Here is a 15,178-nt window from a genome sequence, read left to right as displayed (position 1 = left end):
ATGATCTGTTTGGCTGACTTTTGTCCCATTGATGCATCGACTGTTCAGTCCACCACACTCTACAAAGACATTGGTTCTAATGGCTTAATTGCCTCTTCCTCCGTATTTGGAGTTTGTCTGTGGCGCTGCCAACATGGCGACGGTCGGAGCGTCTCGGAGCCTTAAATCAGCTCCTCAGAAACAAACCGGTGACGTCGCAGGAGCCTCGTCTGTAGATTTTACCGTCAATGATTCACACTTAAAAACGTTACATCCACCCACCCTCTGTCTGCACTTAGTCTTTTTTCGCGCATGTTGTGGACTGACGTGTGGTCCTGGCACCAAAAGTCGATTCTGAAGTGGATTCAAATCAGAGAAGTGACCTTCAGGTGTGTGGAGCTCGCAGCTCCCTGCTGCTCTTTCATGACGTACTTTCGGGGATGTGGACAGACTGAAATCCCTCGCCCCGCCCTGTGTGATCCCTGAATGGAGTCCCGGCGTCAGAGGCTGATTGTAATGTGCAGCAGTGTAGTATTGGGCATCGGTCCAAGCTGCCTTCATGGACTGAGCCCAACCCGCCGCATCCATTCACCTCAGACAAGCTCCCAGCCTGGCAGGGAGTTATCTCACTGCCAGACATTTCACCTCACGGCCTCCAGCAGACGACAGCTGAGGCTGTGACTGCTTCCTGAAATCCACGTTCAGAGTGTGGGGCTCACAGACGGACCTCCGACCCAACATGAAACATGGATGACCGGCTCTGACTCTTCTTAAATATTAATGTGAGACATGAGTTTAGATTTTTTTATCTCATGTGTGGGTGAAGCACCTACAGCCGCTGAGAAGCAACCGGCCTTCGCCTTGGTGACCTCTTCAATTGTATTAAAAGAAAAACTCTTACAAAACTACAAGAGCGGTGTCACAGACGTGCTGATCCTCTTTCATAAGTGGAAATCCAGAACTGCAGACTGACAAAAAGATTCTTTTTCTGCTGTCAGTGAAGGACCAATAACCTCAGAGGTCTCATCAGGTTTCTCCTTGAATCCTTTCAGACTTCACAGCCGACACAGGAGTGAGTCTCTCTGTCCTCACCGGAGACAAACCCCCAAAATCCCTTTTAATTCATCTGCTGACATTCACATGAAGCCTAAGAACTATAGATTCAATCTGACCAGCTGGAGGACCAGAGGATGATAAAAAACGATGCAGGTGAAGACGTCATCCTGCACTACAACTACAGCGCAGCCGATAAAACCTGCAGTGAATCCTCCATCCTGAAACACATCTATGATGCAGGAAACCCCGCTCTGGCTTTCAGCCTGGTCGCTGAGCCCTGTCAGCGTCGGAGCATAAATACACCATGAAAACACAGAGGCTGTGACAGGTTAACGTCCTCGGCTGACGAGATAAAAGCCCGGGCCCTGTTTGTTTTCAGGGGCCGTGCCGCGGCGCGCTGACTCCCGCCGAGCTCAGGTGAAGCTGATGGCTTCCATTATGGCGGCTGAGGACTCATCGCACTCGCAGCTCACGTCCTCACAGCACTGCACGGTGACCTCGGGGTTAATGTTTGACTCTTTCATTTCCTTCAGACTCTCCTGTTAGGCAGCAGCTAATCCTGACAGTGACCCAACAGAAAGAGAAGGACCCTCCCTGCGGCGGCACGTGACGCACTCAGGGTTATTAAAGCCATTAAAGCAGAGGACACGCGAGCTCTTCAAAGGCAGGGCTGGGGGATGTGACGGCGTGCAGCATCAGAGCACGAGGTATTAATCCTCTCTGACTGTATGAGTACCGGGTGTGCTCACGCTGGACCTGAGGGGTCTTTGAACCTCTTAGAAAAGGAAAATAATAAAAATCTGAAGAAGACAGAAGAACTCACCGACAGCAAAGCATGCTGTGATGGATCAAAGCACAGCTCTCATTAATATGTTTTAAAACATGGATTAAGGTCTAAATACCAACCAGCTACCACACAACGCCTGCACAGCTCAGCACAGGGACACGGGTCAAAGTGTCCTCTGGCTCTGAGACCAAGTGGAAGCAGACTGTGTCCTGTATACAGGCTTGAATGATAGAAACACGTTGCTTTGGTCTCCACGCTGTGCTGGCAGCTCAGCAGCAGGATTCTGAATTAAAAAGCAGCTTCAGGCTCCGTGTGTCAGCACTGAAAGCCCTTCTTCATGCACATGCAGTGGACGAGCTCCGTCCTTCAGCTCCTTTCATGCTGCAGAGCAGAGGCGCCTGTGAAGCTGCTGGCAAAGCGCTTCTCAGCCAGCCGAGCGCCACTTACAGAGATCTGACTCAGATCGTCCAGAGAGGAGTGAGGCCAGTAGTAGTAGAAGTGTAGTTACAATGGAGACGGTCCAGTATTATATTCTAGTCGTAGAGGATGTAAATGTGAGCTGATGGCTGATGTTCGGTGGTTCAACCCCCCCGCCCTGGCTGCAGGCTAATGTGTCCTTGGGCAAGAAACTTAACCCTAAGTTGCTCCCAGTGGTTGACTACTGGTGTGTGACTGTGTGTGAGAAGCGCTATATAGGTACAGACCATTAACTGTTCATTTTGCTTCATGAGTATTATTCTACTGATGAGCTCTCTCTTGTGACTGCAGGGGAAGGATTGGCAGATGGTTGCCTGAATCTGCCTGATTCATGTCCACTAAGCAGGATTCGGGCCGTATCCGGATATATCGGATTGATTTCAGTCCACCTCTTGGAGGGATCTAGCCGGATTGGCTTACATCTGGCTCAGGTCTGAACGCAAATGGGGCTATGGAATCCGGCTAGCGACACCATACTTCACGGGGACCGTGTCCGGGTCACGTACAAAAGCCGTAAACAACCGTGGAACTAGGGCTGGGTGATAAGGACTTTTACTTACTTTTACTTTTACTTACTTTTACTTACTTCTTAACTGCATTTAATGTAACTTGATACCTCTGGCACAAGAATTTCCTTCGGGATTAATAAAGTTTTATCTTATCTTATCTCTTATCTTACTAATATCCCGATATTTTTAGGCCATCTCCCGATACACGATATATATCTCAATATTTTGCCTTAGCCTTGAATGGCTTTCGACAGTTCGATGCATGTAATCATGTCAGTATGATCTATCTGTCTACACTAAAGCATCATTGTTCAGACTGCATTAATATATGCTGACTTAAACTAGGGCTGGGTGATGAATGGATTTTATGGATTCATTTCAATTTGCTCCATCGACTTGTTTGGATGAAACTTGATTTTAACGTTCACCCCGCTGTGCTCCCATAGTTCAAAGTGGGCTCAGCCCCCCTCCACCTGTATCCAACAACATGGCAGCCAGCAGAGAGGAGCTCGCCCCTAAAACAGCAGTTTGGAAGTGGTTCAGTTTTGCGGCCTCAGAGCCAGAAGCCAGCGGCCTTTCAAACTTTCTATCATCTATCCTCACGGTGCTGCAAAGATCTTTGATAACACAGATGTCTCACTCTCTCCCGATCGCCCGCGACACTGCGTGTTTGTGTGTGTATGTAGTAGCGTGAATAATCGAAGGAGTGAGAGCTCTCACCGTTACAGAGACTTGTTGTTTAAATACAAGTTGTAAATACAACAAACCGCACACACAGCTGAGTGCTGAGGGACAGAGAGTCCAGACTGGATGCTGCTCGCTGTGTTTTTATAACGTCCTTCAACCACGATGCCGGCGCACCGGCTCGTTAGTTAGCTACCTGAGCTCTTTGCTGCTACCTGCTGTCAGGTGTGTGCCAGTGCAAGCACGACAGTGTGTGATGTACATGAGTAGGTGCGCTTGTTCTGTCTCTCTGTGAGAGGGAAAACATGTGGCTCGATGCCCACGACTAAAGGCAGCTGCGTGAAAACTGAATACCGTATACTCGAGTATTGACGAAATAGTCATTTTCTATACCCCACAGGGGACGAGCTGCGATATAACGCGTACATTCATTATATCGCCGAGCCCTACGTCGAACTACGACAACTTTGCCCCGAGTTTATTTTCCACAGGGCTACAAAGGAATAAGCTGCTTTTAGAACCGAAAAAACTGAAAGAATGAACGTGACAGGGGAAAAAACCCAGGCCTAAAGGTCAATGGTCAGACTGCTTCATGCTGAATGTTATCAGGTTCTTACATTCTGACTTTGACTCAACAGATCCAGATCCTTCAAATTAAAAGTCTTCAATCAATACAAGATACAACCAGAAGTCTGTTAATGATGCATGTGGCCACACACACATAAAACATAATGAGCAGGTGTGGAAGGTCTGACTGAAGCAGCAGAGCCTCCATCACTCTGGTTACCATGGAGAAAATGAGTTTTCAAAGATGCTCAGAATTCATGTTTTTATCAAAATGGAAACAAGAGGACTAAAAACCTGCCGAGGTTCTGACAGCAGCTCTGCCACCAAATCCACAGCGACATCACAGGGACGCCGAGTCGCTCCACCGACACACCGTTCACACAGAAAGTGATCCTGCAGCGTGTCCCACAGCTCAACACGCTCAGTAACCAGTTCAGTTCAGCCCCTCTGTCCAGAGCAGCTGGGTCAGACTCCCCGTCCTCACATGCAGCACCGCTCTAATTGAAATCAAAATGTCAGGCACACACTTGATCCTCATTTACAGAAGCGGCGCTGCTTCCTTATCAACACTTTTAGCTGCAGCCCGTCCTGAGGCGGCGCGCTCCAACACCGGGCTCCGGTTACCGTTTCTATTTACATTCCTCGGGCGCGGCGGAGCCACCTGCTCCGGGACTCGCTCTGCTCAGCGGGCGCACCGAGCCAGCCTGAAACCTGAACCAGGTCTGTGTGTGACGAGTGTGTTTATCAGGTTCAGGCAAACACAGGGGCGGCAGCGAGGCCCCCCGGACGCCCAGCGGCGGTCCACTGGTGTTTGAACAGGTCTGCCCTGTGACGTCACACTGTCACGTCACACTGTCACACTGTGACGTCACACTGTCACACTGTGTCGTCACGCTGTCACACTGTGACGTCACGCTGTCACACTGTGACGTCACGCTGTCACACTGTGACGTCACGCTGTCACACTGTGACGTCACGCTGTCACACTGTCACACTGTCACACTGTGACGTCACACTGTGACGTCACGCTGTCACACTGTCACACTGTGACGTCACACTGTGACGTCACGCTGTCACACTGTCACAGGTGTGTTATTGATCACCCGGGTTCCAAACGTAAACAACAAACAACAGAAATGCAAACACAAACATGACAAAGATCTTTACACCACACACCAAGAGTTCTATAACAAGCAGGAAGCCATGACGGAGTCACATGACCGACATTCAGAGAGTCTCCGTCTGATCTGCAGCTGATGCTGTTCAATGTAAACAAGATTCAAACTAATCAATTCATCCTAATAAATGCTCAAATAGATCAAATATTTATGTCCGGTTCTCTACCAGATTGATACCAGGTATCGTATCGGGCCGTTAACCGCCTTATTTCAAAGTATCGGTACTCGTTAAAGGCTGCCGATACCAGTCACAATACAAGGCAAAAAACTAACTTATGTCGAGTAGTACGTCTCACCAGCAGATGGCGCTACACTGCCGCGGTGACGCCATGGCGACTGTTCGGACAAACATTAAAACTACAGTGACTGTAGAGGTCTTTAACAGAAACACAAAGCTGAAATATTTCAATAATAATAATAATAATAATATTAAATGTGTCAAACATGAAGTAACTGGCTGCAGGTGAGTGTGTGTGTGTGTGTGTGTGTTTGACACCAGGTGGCCCGGCGCTGATGAGCACTGATGGCTGCCTGAGGGCGCAGGTGCGTCAGGTGCGTCAGGCCTACCTGTCCTCAGGTGCAGCAGGTGCAGCGTCTGCAACGGAAACTTCTCCGCGCGGTCACCGGGACGACCGTTACCGGCGCCTCTCCGAAATTCAAAGGTTAAACAAACTGCACAAAGTCGGCTTTAAATAAAAAAAAACCCGTTCAAAGGTTCACCCAGAACTTCACACGTTTAACCGGAAACCTCAAGTTACCGGAGCCGTGCGGGACAGCGGCGCGGCGGCAGCCCGCCCGTTCATCCAGACAACTGCCACCACAAGCGGACACTTACCTCCAGCGACTGTCCGCTGAGCACCGGGAGCAGAACGCTCAGCCTCCGGGAGCACTGTGCTGCTGGTGTCTCCGGGTAGCAGGCAGTAAGTCCGGGCAGTTTGTATCCGGACGGCGGCTCGCAGCGCGGAGAAGAAACAACAACAACAACAACAACAACAACAGCGGCAGCGGAGGAGAAGAAGTCCGGCGAGCTGCTGTCAGCGCGCAGAGCATGGAGCCGAGGCTGCCACTGCGCCTGCGCACTACGACTGCTGCTGCAAAGACAAAGATCGTCCAATGAGAGGATGGCACACTCCACGACCTGCCGAGCACACTGTAGTCAGGAGACGAGCCGCAGGCCTCTGTGTTAGTTATTGAACATCGATCCACGGAAATAAATGATCAAATTAAGAAGTTTAATAATTTAATTTATTAGTTTAATTTTTATATTCAGTCTGTTCACAGAGAGAAAGTAACGAGATAAAACCAGCTCCAAGATGTTTAATGTCTGACACACACTGACGGTCTGTGACTCTTTCTGTTTTCAGAGTCTCATTTGTCTGCAGCCCACAACCAAGTCCGTCACTGCACGTTCTAATTACAACAGCTACACAACTGCTGCTCAGCTGACGGCGCCACACTCAGCGAAACCAAACAACTCCTGTAAAAATGTCAACTTTATTTAAACTTTATGTAAACTATGTGCTGCATGTGTACACTACACTCACTACACACACCCTGCAGTCCTATAAACACACACTGGTGCTGTGAAGTCAGTGCGTGACAGAAACTGTCCGATCACCTACACACCTAGAGCGAGCATGAAGGCGTGCACACTGGTGACACAAAGCTTCCACACAAAAGACGTTGAGACACCAGAACATGACACACAGGACACAAAAAGACACAACAAAGGAAAGTGAAGCTACTACAGTCATCACTGATTACACCAACATATATGAACCAAACAGAATCACAAACAGAGAGTCTGGTTCCTGGAGTCAGCAGCAGAGTGAGACCTCGCTGTCTTCTGCCTCCTCTCAGGTGTGAACCAGCACAGTCTGTGTGACAGCAGAAAGCAGCGGCTCAGGTGAAACGGAGTAATCCTGCTGGTGAGTCACTGCTCTGCAGATTAACATGTGCACAATATTCACCAAACACACAACCACGCTGCGGCACTTAACTCAGACCTGATCCTGTCCGGATGCACCCAGACAGCTGATCATGCTGTGTGTGTGTGAGTGAGTCCATGCACACACACACACACACACACACACACTCTTTTGTTCTCACACAAACTAACTGTGGCTTCCTCTCTTTCAGACACACACAGAGCGGACGGCCTCCATCTGGCGTGTGCTTACTGCCGCAGACGTCTCTGCATCAGCAGCCCGTCCGGAGTGAAGGACGACACGCAGCTGCCATGTTGCACCGCTCTGTGGCTCTGCATGCTCAAGTAACTGTGTGGATGGAGAGACAGGCTGGCTGTGGTGCTGCTGCATCAGCAGAGTGCTGGGTTACAGGGGTGAGCGTGTGTGTGTCTGTGTGTGAGTTTGTGTGTGTGTGTGTGTGAGCTCTGTCTGCGTCACTTAGCAGCAGGTGGACGTGGGGTGAGAGCGCCTCCCTCCCAGCAGCAGCAGCCTGTTTTCACACACTGGTAGTTTTCACGCTCGCTGCTCTGCTTTCACACGTCTTCCCGTCCTGTGGATTCGCTCGGCTCTGATAATGACAGAGCTCCTCTTGTAGTCAGACTTCTTCATCACATGATGCAGCCTGACTTCAGTGGGACGGACTGAGGATCTGTCTTAATTTGTGCCCAGTTTCACTAAAACATTCCCATCAAACCTCATGAGTTCAGACTTTCTCACACACACACACAGTGATGTCACAGCAGGCAGACGTCACTGTGGTTTCACCCACTGAGGGCAGAAAAAAGTGACCCACAAAAACTCCAAACCACATGTAACCAGGTGAAGAGCTGAGATCTTTGAATCTACAGAGAAACATCCTGAGACAGACTGAGCTGTAACTGTTGCCTGTTATTATCACCAAACATATAAAGATCTCTGCTGCAGCTTCTGTCCTCTCTCTTTCTCACACACACACACTCTGTTTTCTTTTTCACACTCCCACTGATGCACCAACGCTCACGCGCTCTCGGTTCTTGTTTTTCTCTCAGTCACCTCCAGCCTCTCTGTTCATCAGTGCCTTCAGCAGAGGGAACCTCTTCCTCTGATCCTCCTCGCTGCAGCTCTGCCTCTCACCTCCACCGCTGAATTACAAGGATCAGAAAAATCAATCAGCACGAAGCTGCTGGGTGTGTGTGTGTGTGTGTGTTTGGGACGTGGGCACACAGGTGCTGGTTGAGCTTCATTGATCAGACGGCTCGGAGGCTCTCGCTGGTTTTATTGGTAAATGTTGGTGTGACATCCATCCAGAGAGTCTGCAGGTGTGAGCAGCTTCACACGACAACCACAAAGCTCTGGGTGTGTTGGCCACACTGAGGCAGGCCCTGCAGGTGTGTGTGTGTGTGTGAGGGTTCAGTCTGTTGTTGTTTTGTTGTGACAGATGAGGTGATGACTGTCATCATCATTCATGGAGCAGAGATGATTCTTCATGGTCTCTGTAGAGCTGCTGTTACAGCCGTCAGGGCCGACATGTTTGTAGTGAGTCTGGATTCTTTTTGTGTTTTTATCTGGCAGCCTGCGGCCGCAGTAAGACCACATGAAGTCCTGAATTAGATGGAGCCGTAAATATTTGATGAGCTGCTGCATGTTTCCAGCAGCTTCACGGGCGTCCAAGGTCAGAGACTCTGCAGTCTCTCTCTCTCTCACACACACACACACACACACACACACACACACACCAGCGGGCAGATACATGTGATCACAGATGCACTCAAACATGAAACACTGGTGTGTGTGTGTGTGTGTGTGTGCACAGAGATACACTTACGAGCAGGAAACACAGACGTCCTCCTGGCCGAGCAGCACCTCTGAGGATGAGACGTCCTCTGTCCACTGCTGCAGTCCCACCAACGTCCACTAGAGGCTTCAGCAGCGACACTGTTTTGATCATTTCCCCTTTACATCGTCACTCTCCTCAGCTCCACCTCTTTGCCTGTAGTCGGAGTTCAGGTGGACTCAGAGGCTGTTGGGATTTAAACTTTGTTGCCTTTGATTTTCTTTGTTGTCGGAGGGGAAGCGGAGCTATGTGAAGGTTAAACACACGCAGGAATCTTTGGTACCTGACCGATTCAAATCAATGCAGCGTCTGCTCTCATGCATCATCGAAGCCTCGTCAGTACCGGACTCATATGTATTGAGGCCGCCCTGAGCTGAGAAAACAGCAGCCTCCTTCTCTCTGCTGCCGCTGATACATGAGCATCGCCGCCGCTCATCCATCTGCTGTGAAACTGAGAAGCAGCCGCCGACATGTTGGCCAACCGACAGGTGGGACAAGAACGCCGCTCTGAGGGATGGGTGGCAAGAAGAAAAAGCAGCGTTCAATGACGACTGTTTGGGAGCTTCATACATTCATGTTCATGCAGAGCAGCAGCAGCAGAAGTCTTAATCCCCTCCTGAAGCTGCAGAAGGAGACAGATCAGCGGACAGGAGAGGAGAGGGAGGCACACAGGCCGTCCATCTCTCTGCTCCCAAACCCAGCTACAGCCAGTCACCCCTGAGCTCTTTGTTTTAAGATGGTCTTCAGTCCACCCCCGTTCTTAATGCCTAACAGGGTAAAAACTAAACAGCTTGTGGTGTTGGGAGGGTTGAACCTTGGACTCCTTACTCCAACGTCTGTGTCTGTTTCAATCCAGCCATAGGACAGTATATGTTCCATAAGCATCCACGGAACCATGTGTCATATGACGGATGTATTGGAACAATGGTTCCCACACCAACAATATGTAGAGGTAACATCACACACACACACACACACACACACACACACACACACACAGGCAGCCTGAGCACGGCTCAGCTGGTGACTCCTTCAGTACAAACATGAAGGGTTAAAATATATACAGTCTGAAAAACATGTGCAGAAGTTTTCATAGCAAACCAGCAGCTCTGTGTGTCTGTGTGTGTGCAGGGGGAGTCTGTTGACACTGACCCCTGGAAATCGGAGTCCTTGTGTAGAAGAGAGACAGAGTTAGGACGGCTGGACGGGGTGAGTGTGTCGTCTCCTGTTTTATCTGTGTATCGGTCATGTTTGAGTCTTATCTCTGACAGCAGCGCACTCTGCTGTGGAGGTCTGTCCAGGGGGGCCTGAGTGTGTGTGTGTGTGTGTCTCTGTGTGTGTCTCTGTGTGTGTCTCTCTGTGTGTGTGGCTGTGTGTCTCTCTGTGTGTGTGTCTGTGTGTGTCTCTCTGTGTGTGTGTCTGTGTGTGTGTCTCTCTATGTGTGTGTGTCTGTGTGTGTCTCTCTGTGTGTGTGTCTGTGTGTGTGTCTCTCTATGTGTGTGTGTCTCTGTGTGTGTCTCTCTGTGTGTGTGTCTGTGTGTGTGTCTCTGTGTGTGTGTCTCTCTGTGTGTCTCTGTGTGTGTCTGTGTGTGTGTGTCTCTCTGTGTGTCTCTGTGTGTGTGTGTGTCTCTGTGTGTGTGTGTCTCTGTGTGTGTGTGTGTGTGTGTGTGTGTGTGTCTCTGTGTGTGTGTGTCTCTGTGTGTGTGGATGCAGCAGAGGTCTCAGTGTGAACAATGTTTCTGTTCTCTGAAATATTGATGAGCCTCTTTTCTGATTCTTGTTGCTGATGGATGAAGGTTGGGATGATTTTTTTTGCTGCCAGGACTGTTTACTGTTAACAAAGCCGCAGTGCAGGCTGTGTGTGTCTGTGTGTGTGTCTTTGTGTGTCTGTGTGTGTGTATGGGGGGGGGGGTTCTGGGCCCAGTCGGCTGCTTTGTTTTCACCTTCTGTTAATTCCTCCCACCCTGCGCCTGCTCGGCTGAGCACGTCTCTGTGATGTATCAGCGCTCCGCGGCTCTCTGCTAACTCCCAGGTGATGCTACCTGTCTTAACAACCGCCCAGAATAGAAGCCTCATCACCCAGAAGTCGGCTGCAGAGGCTCCGTGAACCTGAGACGGTGCGAGCGTTCGTACCTCTGCTGAGCTGCTGATCAGCGGGAGCAGCGTGTGAAGCTGAACCCGGGCTGAGGAGCTGGAATGAAAAGACTTCTCTGCAGCACATGATCTCTGTCTGTGCTGTGAGACACCAAACACAGCTCAGATCAATCATCCACCGAGAGCTGCAGCCCTGATTAGACCCGGATCCCTCCCTCTGATTACACACTGAACATGAAGACACTGCAGAACCCACTAAGACAGAAGGATTCACTGATGGTTCTGTTACAGCAGCAGCAACATGTAACAGATGTAACGATGTACAAGTGTGAAGCGGAGCCACAGGTCTGCATATATTTCTCATTAGCATATGAGAAGGACAAGACAAGACAGAGAAAAGTACAACAGACAAGTCAGGAGAGACAAACACAGGTTGGAGCATGAGTGCACAAACTGAGCAGTGTAAATATAAGTTACTCATGTTTACAGGACGTCTGACTCATGCAGCTGCTAGCATTTAGCAGAGGTGCACCATAGGGAAGCAGGGTAACAGCGCCCCCTGGTGTCACCTCCGACCAGTTAAGCCTGAGAATACTGGCTAAATGCTAACAGCCGATTGACAGACACAGTCTGTCCCCGCTGATGACTGTGAAACAGATCATCACGACATCTAGTGACCTCCGTATCGCTGTTAGCTTCATTGTCAAAGCCGTCACTGCTGGTTAGCTAATGCTAGCTACTGTCAGACCTCCTCACCATCCAACCCAGCGGTGCTACAAAGGAGCCCTGTAGAGATTCTATCCAAAACCAGGACCAGGACCAGGACCAGGACGGGCAGATCCACCACAGGGACGCAGAAGTTCCTGACTTCAAACTTTCTACATAATCAGTCACAGACCTGTGTGTAATCAGAGCTCACCTGAGGCCACACACTCATCACAGGTTCCTGCAGCTGTCAGCACAAAGAGGGACGGCGTCCCGCTGATGAACAGCCCATCAAGAGCGTGAGACAAGACGGACGTGTGGGAAAGTCTGAGGCCGGGGACGTCATCGGGCCCTGAACGCTGCTCTTTATTCCTATTTATTCGTGTCTGTGTGTGTGTCTGTGTGTGTGTCTGTGTGTCTGTGTGTGTGTGTCTGTGTGTGTGTGTGTGTGTGTGTGTCTCTGTGTGTCTCTTTGTGTGTGTCTGTGTCTGTGTGTTTAATTAGTGTGCAGTGATTTTATTCACACGAGCAGAGCAGAAAAATAAAACATCATAAATTAGCGAGTTTCCAGCTCAGTGGTCCAGATGGTGTCGTTAGTGAAGGGACACGTTTTAATTTGATCCACCAGATGTCCCGCGATCCTTCCTGTTTATTTGTGGTGGAGACGCCCTGACGGCACGTTTCCTCACCGACAGATGGAGGCGAAGTTTTAAGGAGGTTCTCCTGCGACTCCAGACCGGCAGCAGAGCGGTGGGGGGGTTGAGGTCTTTTCTTCTGCTTAACTGGAGGTCATTATTAAAGAACCTCCTCAGAGCCGGGTCAGCACTGAACACTCTGACTTCATGTTCATCAGTCTGTTGCAGATTAAAGCAGATTTCTTCTTTCTTTGCAGAAACTCAGGAGAGTCCAGGCTGATCCGGTTTGTCCCATAAACAGTCTGCTGGATCCTTCTTCCTCTGAGAGCCTCAGCATGTGTGATATATTCATGATCAGATCAAGGGTCAGACATGAACTCTGTTTCTGTTCACACCTATAGGTGAGCTCTCCTGTGTCTGTGAGGGGAGGACTTCTGCTGCCATCTAGTGGCCAACACCAGACTCACACGCACCTACATACATATTTATTTAGCAGTATAGTTTCTAATAGAATCTGGACCATCGGTCTGAAACAAACCCGCAGAAGAAGATACGAGCATCCAGATGACAGACGGCTGTCCGACTGTAGCTCTGTGTTACATTTACGTACAGTAAGAATATGAGAGCCTGTAACATGCAGTAACACATCAGGTGGACACAACATGTCACATTCACACAGGCGACGAGTTTGGAGGGAGTCGGTGTGGATGGATGTGCACCAGGCCGGAGGGAGGGCATCCCAGAATCCTCTGGGCCGAGCTTTATGAACAGCACCGTCTGATGTTTTATACTGATACAGTGACAGCTGACAATCACATCAAATCATCAGAAAATACTGGAGGACCATTGAACCCTGCTGTATGGATGCAGGAAGCACGTGACGTGACATTTCTCTTTGTTTATGAAGCCGGTGTCTCGCTCACAGCTCGGACCTTTATTTTGAAGGAACTGTCCGTTCAGTGTTTTAATACAGTGCCCTGAGTGTCACTGCTCTGTGTCGCCTCCTTGTTCTGACAGCTGCTGCTGAGACAAAACCCAGTTCAGCAGCCGGGACAGGCCGGGCAGTGTGGACCATGTGTCCGCTTGTTTCACCAGAACAAAACGCCGCTGTGAGCGAGCGCAGAGGACGGACGGAGCCGGGATGATGTCTGGGGGCCACGTGGCTGCAGGTCCCCCAGGACCAAACATAAAACACAGACAACAAGCTGCTTTTCAAAGAGCACAGACGTTAAAGTTTAAGACTCTGGAGGCCAAACTTCAAACGCCGGCACCTTTAGTGTTCCTGGGGGCCTGAGGCTGTGAAGCTTCCTGTTAGGAAGGGCCTGGACCTGAGACGCCTTTAATGGGGAGGAGGTACGACGAGAGGGGGTGACATGAAAGGAGAAGATCTGAGCCGCTCCAGCAGGGGGTGAAACTAATGCAAAACAATATCGGGCCAAATGTGGAGGAGAAGCTGAAGGAAGTGTCTGAGCTGAAGGACCTGATCGTCAGAGGAAAACCTGGAAACCAGACAGGACCCGGGACAGACCCCTGAGGTACCCCGTGTGGAAAAGGATCCTCCTCTGTTTCACAGAACCATCATGGAGGTCGGCATGAGGGAGGTGACGGTTCAGACTGTCAGCTGATTGGATGTCAGGAGCTTCAGCCAATCAGGTCAGAGGAAACACCAATACCGATCAGACGCCATGTTTGCAAACAGCTGCAGCTTGATTCCCTTTAACAGGTCTGTGTTCAGAGTTCATGGACGGAAACGACTCAAAGGATCCTGGCGGACAGCTGATCACCTGTTTAAACGTCCACATCAGCTCTCAGACTCTGCAGAGATTTAAAAACAGAAGCTCTCAGCTGACTCAGCGAATCAGGAAATGTTGGCAGGAAGTGTTGAAAGACGTCAGAGCCTCCACCCACCGAGGCCTTAGAGCCAGAGCGCCGCTGTGATGGAGTCTGTTCCCCCAAACTGTTCTAAGAACTGACACAGGAACCAGCCTGTGTTTCTGTTTTCTGTTTAAAACTGATGAACTAGATGATTACAGACAGAATTCAAACAAGAAGAGCAGACGTCATTCTGTGTTTGTGGCATTTCTGAGTCAGTTTTAAACAGTCAGGTTTAAATTGCTGTTTTCATCTGTCATTGATCCGCTTCTTTGTTTGAGGTTATCACAGTGATGCTGCTGTGTGAACAGTTAGTGTGAGTGTTTATTATAAGTCACAATAAAAATAGACTTTCAGGCTGTGTTGAAGCTGCCGAAGTGAACTGAGTAGGTGACGTGATTTCCTCTGATGAACCAGAAAAGACAGGCTTGTTTTTATGATTTCATCTCAGGCACAACCTGCAGAGTGTTTACACTGAGGTCAGGACCTGAAGACAGAACCTGAGGTCAGGACCTGAGGTCAGGACCTGAAGACAGAACCTGAGGTCAGGACCTGAGGTCAGGACCTGAGGTCAGAACCTGAGGTCAGAACCTGAGGTCAGAACCTGAGGTCAGGACCTGAGGTCAGAACCTGAGGTCAGGACCTGAGGTCAGAACCTGAAGTCAGGACCTGAGGTCAGGACCTGAAGACAGAACCTGAAGACAGAACCTGAGGTCAGAACCTGAAGTCAGGACCTGAGGTCAGAACCTGACGTCAGAACCTGAGGTCAGAACCTGAGGTCAGGACCTGAGGTCAGAACCTGAGGTCAGAACCTGAGGTCAGAATCTGAAGTCAGGACCTGAGGTCAGGACCTGA

At 49.9% G+C, this 15,178-nt stretch overlaps 2 protein-coding genes across 5 annotated transcripts in view; one reads left to right on the top strand and one right to left on the bottom strand.

Annotated features, from left to right (window-relative positions):
* Positions 1–6,304, bottom strand: part of LOC114442035 (spermatid perinuclear RNA-binding protein-like) — a 28,228-nt gene extending 21,924 nt beyond the window's left edge. Inside the window, exon 1 of the mRNA XM_028415294.1 lies at positions 6,073–6,304. The gene's annotated coding sequence lies outside the window, so the exon portion shown is untranslated. The remainder of the gene's footprint in view (positions 1–6,072) is intronic.
* The window catches only part of fras1 (Fraser extracellular matrix complex subunit 1), a 379,111-nt gene that overhangs the window by 167,690 nt on the left and 196,243 nt on the right, over positions 1–15,178 (top strand). The window lies entirely within an intron of this gene.

This window comes from Parambassis ranga, chromosome 9 (genome assembly GCF_900634625.1).
Source record: "Parambassis ranga chromosome 9, fParRan2.1, whole genome shotgun sequence".
Classification (NCBI taxonomy): Eukaryota; Metazoa; Chordata; class Actinopteri; family Ambassidae; genus Parambassis; species Parambassis ranga.
The sequence above is the reverse complement of the archived record's forward strand: the minus strand, read 5'-3'. Positions and strand labels throughout refer to the sequence as shown.